Source organism: Belonocnema kinseyi, chromosome 4 (assembly GCF_010883055.1).
Source record: "Belonocnema kinseyi isolate 2016_QV_RU_SX_M_011 chromosome 4, B_treatae_v1, whole genome shotgun sequence".
In the NCBI taxonomy this organism is placed as follows: Eukaryota; Metazoa; Arthropoda; class Insecta; order Hymenoptera; family Cynipidae; genus Belonocnema; species Belonocnema kinseyi.
The window spans coordinates 19,111,914-19,119,408 of NC_046660.1; positions in this window are offsets into that span (position 1 = coordinate 19,111,914).

A 7,495-nucleotide genomic window follows, 5' to 3' on the forward strand; every position below is an offset into this window, starting at 1 on the left:
TTTCGAAAAATCATTCAAAATGTAAAAAAACGGCCTTAAAATCTTCCAAAATTTCTTAGGAATTTTAAGAACATTTCTTTGTTCACTTGTAACCTTCCAAAATTCTTTTAAAGCTTTTAAACTTTTGGTTTAAAGTCTTTTTGAAACAACTGAATTTTTTTCAATCTTTTACAGTTCAAAACTCTTATTCTATCTTTTCAAATCTTCTAAATATTAGTCGAATTTACTCGATTTTATTTATTTTTTTAATCTTAACAAATAAAAAATTTTTGCTTTAAAACCTTCTACTCCTTTTCGAATTTGAAGATAATCTTTAGAAATGTTTCTAAATCTAAAAAAATTTGTTTGCAGTTCTTTTTTTTAAATAAGAATTTATTAAAATATTCCCATAAAACTGAATAAAATTATTTTTCTTAATAAATTATTCAAGTTTTTCGTTAACTATTTTTTAATTGCATAAAATTGAAAAAATTGTCTTAAAATCTTTCAAATTTTTTTCCGACAATTTCAGAATTCTTTTAAAATGTTTTAAAATAGTTTGAAATATTCTCTTAAAGTTAATTTTTCAAAATAAAAAATCACTTTAATTTTTCCTAGGAATCGATAGAATTTTCTTCCTTTTCTTGAAGCCTTACAAAATTATTAATATGTATTCTGGCAAAATTTTGCTTTAAAATCTTTTAAATCCTTTACAAATTTGGGGAAATAATTTTAAAAAATCGTAATCTTATTCAATTTGCTAGTAGAATTCTTAAAAAAAAAATCATTAGAAATTTCCCCATGAACCTTAAAAATATTTTTTTTCATTCTTTTGGTGCCCTGCTAAATTGAGTTTACCTAAGTTTTTTGAAATCTCGAAAAATTAAAGAAATTCTCTTACAACCTTCTGTATTTTTTCCACACATTTTGAAATCTTCAAAACTTGAAATTTTTCTTCTAGTACTTAAAAATAAGTTTCTGCCATAATTTAATTTTTCTTATATCTTTGAAAATGTGCAAAAGTTTAAAAATTACAGTGTGCTATCAAAAATATTAAACAATCATTTACAATTGAAGGGCCCGCGGTCTAAATCTGTTAAATGACTTTTTCTCGACATTAATTTTTACATATTTTCTGGAACATTTTGAAAATGCAGCTAATTTCTGAAATGACAGTTAACAGGTTTATACCACGGAACCTTTAATTTAAATGTTCTCTTCTATCAATAATGTTTAGAAACATTTAGAAAAAAATTTGATGTTGAAGTAAAATTATTTATTTGGAAATTTCGATATATAAATAAAAATATATGTTTGCCGTAGATTAAAAAATATTCTTATCGGAATTTTTCCCTTAGATAACGCAGGAGAAAAAATCTACATGACTGATGGGACCACGAATAGATATATTTTCCGTAGATTTTTGTTTGGTGAATCCGAATTTAAAACTGAAATTTTTCTATGTCAGTTTTTTGACCAAATGTAGGTCGATCGCGTTTTTGGCAATTTTGTTTAAACATTGTAAGACGCGAACCTGACATCAGATAGGTCAAAATCAGTTCTTACATAAGTTTTTTTGGGCAATCGGTAAATTGATTCAGGATCATGTAAATAATCCTTCGCCAAATTCCTGCACAGAAACCACTAAGATTACCTGTACACTTTCATGTGCAGAGTCACATTCAGGAACATGTCCAGAAACCTCCAAGGTTCCTGAACAAGAATTTTCAGCTAGGATACAACTTGTACCAGTGATAACTTTCGTATTTCTAGAGAAAATGTTTTCACTGGTTTCATCCATGGCATAATTGTTGAGACAACAATCATAAAATCAGTAGAATATTTATTACTGATGTCACTATTGGTATAGTCCCCACCCTGATTGTCTCATCGCGGAGACACTATTTTTGACTCGATCTGTGTGGCCAGTTGTACGCTGAACAGTACAATGAAAACGGTTGGATTTCGAATTTTAAGCAACTTGCATTCGAGTAACAGGACGTCGAACTGAATTGAATAGAAAGATATTTATCAAATGAGAGTGACAAATTAATCATTCGGCTAGGATATTTTTATAAATCAAAGTAAATGTTTCACCTAATAGTGTACTTTTTAGACTCAATACGTCGTGTTGCTCGAATCATTTCTAAATGCTCATTTAAAGTTCTTTGAATTCTTCAAGACGATTTTTAAAATAACGGTGGTAATACACTGAAACATTATATAATTCTCGTTTTGCCTGCATGGTGTTGTAATGAGAACACGACCTGAAGAGAAGCTACAATTTTAGGTGTTACAAAGTAAGTTTTGAATGCGCAATATTCGCTGCTATCGGATCAAACGAATAACAATTGTTTCAGTAAATGATTGTAAGTGACATTATTTGTAAACATTTTTAAGTTTTAATCCATTACCATTCAATTTCTTCGTTTACCCCAAAGCAGCGAATCTTCTCGTCACTCCTAACTCGATATTATCTACGAATTATTATGAATAGATCTTATATTTTCTGAGAGTTGCAAGAGAGTATATTGTTATTGTAAAGTTATGTAAGTTTATTTATCGCTAATAAAAAAGATCTTAATAAAATTTGAAGCATTTTCTTAAAAACCCTTATTGTTTTTGTTAAGTTTATCTTCTTTCGTGTAAAGAGAAGTGTGAATAATCTTCAAGGTTTTATAGGGGAGAAGTTGGATGAGGTAATTTTAGGTTTTTATTTACTTTTGCGAAATTCCGACCAGAGGTTAATACAGCTTTTCTAGCTAATAAAATTCATCAAGCACATACTTTCTGGAATGGTACTTTAGTTTTCGATGAGCGTATGAAACAAGGATTATAACATCTTAAAGAAAATGTTCACATTGAATTTAATAGTTACTTTTTATAACACTATTCCAGATTTGATAACACAAGGTTAGGAGGTGCTGAGATATTAAATTATGATCGATACTAATCCTTACTTTCAAGCGAATGGGAATTTTTAGGGAACATTAAAAGTTCTCGAGATAATTCCTGAAAACTTTGAAAAAAGGCAGACAAAGGTTTTATTAAAAACTTAGCTTATTTATTTTGTATTCTTAATATTATTTGTTTATTATTATTATTATTGATATTGTTATTTATTTTTTGAATTAAATAAAAGTCAGACTATCCTTCTTTAAAATAATTGTAAAGGATTACAGAATGTTTTTTATTTTCCATTAGAAGAAAAACCTTTTCCAATTTTTTCTCTGTGATATTTTTTCTTGACTTCAGTTTGATAATCGAATTGATGATATTTCAAACATACACTAGCATGAAACTGTAATTATTTAAATTTCGTTCCTTTATAGTTGGTCCAAAATTAATTTATGTAAGATAAAATTGGATTATACCATTTTTGGTAGACAATTAGTATAAAATAATAGACGACACCAGGGGATGAGTTCTTTAACTGAAACTGCAATTAATCTTTTATAATAGGATTTCAACGAATTTTATATTTTTTGGTAGAAAATGAAATTGAACTATTTTATTAAAAATGAGCTTTCTTTTATTAAAAATTAATTTACACCTAATATTCATGAATGGAATTTATTACAATTTTGTAACTCACGTTAATGATAATTATATTCTTTAAACAATGAACTTTGCATTTTTACACTACAATTTTTATAAATCAATTTAGAAAAATTTTTGAACGCGCATTATAAACTCTTCCTTGAAAATCGTGGATAAGTCTCTCCAATATTAATTCATGCGTTCAATGTCATACAATTTTTAGTACGAATTTCGATTATAAGAGTAGATAAATCCTTAAAAAGTTGGGAAAAAATTACATTGTTGAATGTAAATGTCTGCCAATTGTCGAATATCGGGCTTAGTTAAGTCTCCCACTTTCCCCTGAACTATCACATTAGATTTTATAAAAAACATAAATATTTTGTTTAAAATTAAACTAATAATTATTATATTTCAAATTACATTGAAATTAATAAAATTATGTATTAAAAATAACACTTTCAACACATAAATATTAAAAAAATTATCATGTGGGGTGAACGTTTTGTGAAAAATTGGGTTTGTGGTGGTAGATAGAGGGTAAAAGTGTTATAACTGTTTTACAGAAAAATAGTCTTTTGACTTAAACGTTTAAGAATCCGGATAAATTTTTTTATTTCCTAACTGGCAATTCTTTATTTCTTTAAAATTCGTCTTTCTAGTTGAAAAATTCATAATTTTAGTTAAAAATTCATCTCTTTGGTTAAAAAATTTACTATTTTTTTGAAAAAAAATTTTTCGGTAATAAATCACTTGTCTGTGTGAAAAAGTAACTTTGTTACGTTTGGTTTAAATTCGAATCTCTTGTAGAAAATTAATCTTTATGATTGAAAATTCGTTTCCTTATTTTTACAATGCACCTCTTGGCAGAATCTGCATTCGTTGAAATATCAAATATTACATTTTCTATCTAAAATCCATATTTGAAGGTTAAAAAGTCAACTACTTTGTTGAAAATTTACATACTGGTTGGAAAATTCAACTATGATTAAAAATTTTAATATTTTGTTGAAAATCTTTTCTTTTTGTTTTAAGATATCCAGCACTACGTTTTCATGGAGAATTTTTTTTAATGCAACTCTTTTTAGTTAAAGATTAATCTTGTTTGTTTGAAAATTTGGTCATTCAGTTTAAAATTTATATTTGTAGATTAAAAATTTAACTATTTCGTTAAAAGTTAAATTATTCGGTTGTAAATGCAAATCTTTCATTAAAAAGCCAAATTTTTAACAAAACCATTTACACTGAAAATGAAAAAGTTTAATTTTCTATTTAAAAAAATTAACGAATTTGCAACCAAATAGTTACTTTTTCATCCAAAAACATAACATTTTAATAAAATAGTTAAACTTTTTAATAAGTAGATAAATTTTCAACCAAAAACTAAAAAAATATGATTATTTTAAACCAACAACAGCTGAATTGAATCAAAAAATGCATTTCAAGAAAATTTTTAACCAAAGATAAATTTTTAACTAAAATAATGAATGTTCACTATGAAAAATTAAATTTTAAAGGTCGTTCAACCTTAAAACAATTCGAGAAATGTTCAACAAAAAAGATTAATTTTCAACCAAAGAAAGAAAGAATTTTCAAGATATGAATTAAATTTTCAACTAAAATGTTGAACCTTCAACCCAAAAAAGATCCATGATTTTTTTTTTAGTCAAGACATAAAAAAAATTCAACTCAATTGTTGAACATTTTCAACTAAAAATTTTAAAAAACTGTTCCCATATAGTTTAAGAATCAAGTAATTGTTTCAAAATTCGTCTTTTTTGTAAAACATTAATCTTATTGGTTATAAATTAATCTTTTAAACATAGAATTTTTTATGACGAAAAAATAGTACTCTTAAAATTTAATCTAAAAACAACATAATTCCCTTCCTGATCGATTCAACGACTTGAATTGCGGAATCTGCCTAATGGTAAATGGATTCGATCTCCTTTGAAATAATTTTTATAACACTTTTTTTTGTTGAAAATTAATTTTTTTTAAACAGAAAATTAAACTATGACATTTTTGTTTAAAAAGTAATTTTTTAAATTAAAGTGTAATCTTTTTTAGTTGAAAATCTAACTAATTGTTTAAAAATGTATGGATTTTGTTTAAAATTCGTCTTCTTGTTTGAAAATTCTTCCTGTTGATTTAGGATTCAACCATCCTTCTGACAATTCTTTTTTTTCCAAATTAATTTATTGAAGTGAAAACTTAACTTTCCATTTTTGGTTAAATATGTATTGATATTTTTAATTGCAATCTGTTTTGATAGAGAACTCAGCTTTTTTTTATTGCATTCTTTAAGTTTAAAATTACATTTTTTGTAGAAACGTAATATTATTGGTTGAAAATTATTATTTTTTATTAAGGATTCAGTTAATAAAAAAAATTTTTTTTCAGTTTGTTAAAAACAAATTTCTTTAAAAGAAATTTCGATTCTACTATTTTAGGTTGAAAATTGATATTTTGAATTGAAAATTGACCTTTTGTACTTAATAATTCAATTTTTTTAATTTTTCTGTTTTGGTAGAAAATTAATCCTTTTGGTTTAAAATCGACCTTTTTTTGTTAAAGATTGAACTATTTAGAAACAAATTTATCTGTGTTAATGCAGTATTTAGAAATTCAGAATTTTGTTGAAAATTCGTTATTTTTGGTAGAAAAATAAACTTCTTAATACAAGTTTCATCTTTGTTTCGAGGATTCTATTATTATATGAAAAACTCGTTTTTTGATGAAAAATTAATTTACTTAAGAGAAAAGTCGATTATACCATTTTTTATAGAAAAATTATATTTAAAAAAGATTGATATTTTTTTTATTTAAAATAGAATTTTTTTTAAACCGTCTTTTTAAACAGGGAAATTAATCTTCGCGGTTGAAAATTCATCTTCCTTATTGAGGGTTCAATTATTATTTTTTCGAAAATTCCTTCGTATTTAGTCCAAAATTAAATTATGTAAAATAAAATTGGATTATATCATTTTTGGTAGAGAATTGATATTTGAAATCGATATATTTCGTGTTTTTGGTAGGAAATTAGTCTTCTTGAATGAAAATTTATCTTTTTGATTAAGAACAAAACCATTAAGTTGCAAATTCTTTTTTTTTTTTGTTAAAAATCAAATTCTTTAACTAAAAATTTAACTCTCCCATTTTCGGTAGAAAATTGAAATTTTGAATTACAAATTGATATTATTGTGTTGAAAAATCAATTATTGGTTTCAAACATCGTCTTTTTTTATATAAAATTAATCTTCTTGGTTGAAAATTCATCTGTTTGTTTGAAACTTCAACTATGTATTATCAAATTCATCTGTTTCAATAAATTTCAACAAATTTGTTGAAAATTTATTTGTTTGTTGTTAAATATTAATTCTTTTAACTAAAAAGGAATATTCCTATTTTTGGTCATATACTCATATATGTTTGTTATATATTCATATTTTTAATTAAAAATTTATCTTTTTTAGTTGAAAACTCTAATATTTGTTTGAAAATTGATCTTTTTGTTTGAGAATTCCACTATTTTACTAAAATTTTAATAGCACAGTTTTAGGATGAAAAAGTATATTTATACTTGAAAATTAATTTTTTAGTTGAAAATTCAACTTTTTGGTAGAAAATTAATTTTATTTGTTAAAATCTTATCTTGTTTATTGAGGATTTAACAATTTTCTTGATTTTTGTTTTGCTTATCAAAAATTAATGTTTTTAAGGAAAATTTTCATTATATCATTGTTGGTTAAAAACTAATCGTCTTTTGTAGAGAATTACTTTTATGAACAAAAAATTAATCTGTTTTATATTAATTTTAACACAGATGTCCAAATTCTATTTTTTATTTAGAGAGTTAGTCAAAGACACAAGAGTCTTGAGGGGTCCTGAATGCAATACTGACCATTACCTTCTGATCTCAAAAATTAACTTAGGTCGGGGTTGGAGAAAAAAGACACCCAAGAAAGCAAAACAA